The sequence below is a fragment of the Etheostoma spectabile genome, unplaced genomic scaffold (assembly GCF_008692095.1).
Source record: "Etheostoma spectabile isolate EspeVRDwgs_2016 unplaced genomic scaffold, UIUC_Espe_1.0 scaffold272, whole genome shotgun sequence".
Lineage (NCBI taxonomy): Eukaryota > Metazoa > Chordata > Actinopteri > Perciformes > Percidae > Etheostoma > Etheostoma spectabile.
In genome coordinates, this window is record NW_022605576.1 from 1,123,802 (window position 1) to 1,124,328 (window position 527).

Consider the following 527-nt stretch of genomic DNA (forward strand, 5'->3'; position numbering starts at 1 on the left):
ATCTATCTATCTATCTATCTATCTATCTATCTACACACACACTGTATATAGTGTAGATAGCACAAGGGATAAAGACGTATATGCGAGTACGAGTATGAGCCGGACTAAAGTACTCTGTCTATATCAACGACAAATCATTTTCAGGATTGCTCAGGTGCGGGTGGAAATTCCAGTCTGGTCCTGAGATCTCTGCAGGGTAAATCCAGACAGCTAGCTAGGCTATCTATCCAATCTGAGGACTATGGCTACCTGGTCCTCAGATCTCTGCAGGGTAAATCCAGACAGCTAGCTAGACTATCTGTCCAATCTGAGGACTATGGTTACCTGGTCCTCAGATCTCTGCAGGGTAAATCCAGACAGCCAGCTAGACTATCTGTCCAATCTGAGGACTATGGTTACCTGGTCCTCAGATCTCTGCAGGGTAAATCCAGACAGCTAGCTAGACTATCTGTCCAATCCGAGTTTCTGTTGACGACTAAAACTACTTCTGAACACACACATGTTCCACCAAAACAACTTCCTTCCTG

At 44.8% G+C, this 527-nt stretch overlaps 1 protein-coding gene across 1 annotated transcript in view; it reads left to right on the forward strand.

The window, feature by feature from the left end:
• The window catches only part of pde1ca (phosphodiesterase 1C, calmodulin-dependent a), a 25,583-nt gene that overhangs the window by 22,872 nt on the left and 2,184 nt on the right, over positions 1 to 527 (forward strand). The gene's annotated exons all lie outside the window — the stretch shown is intronic.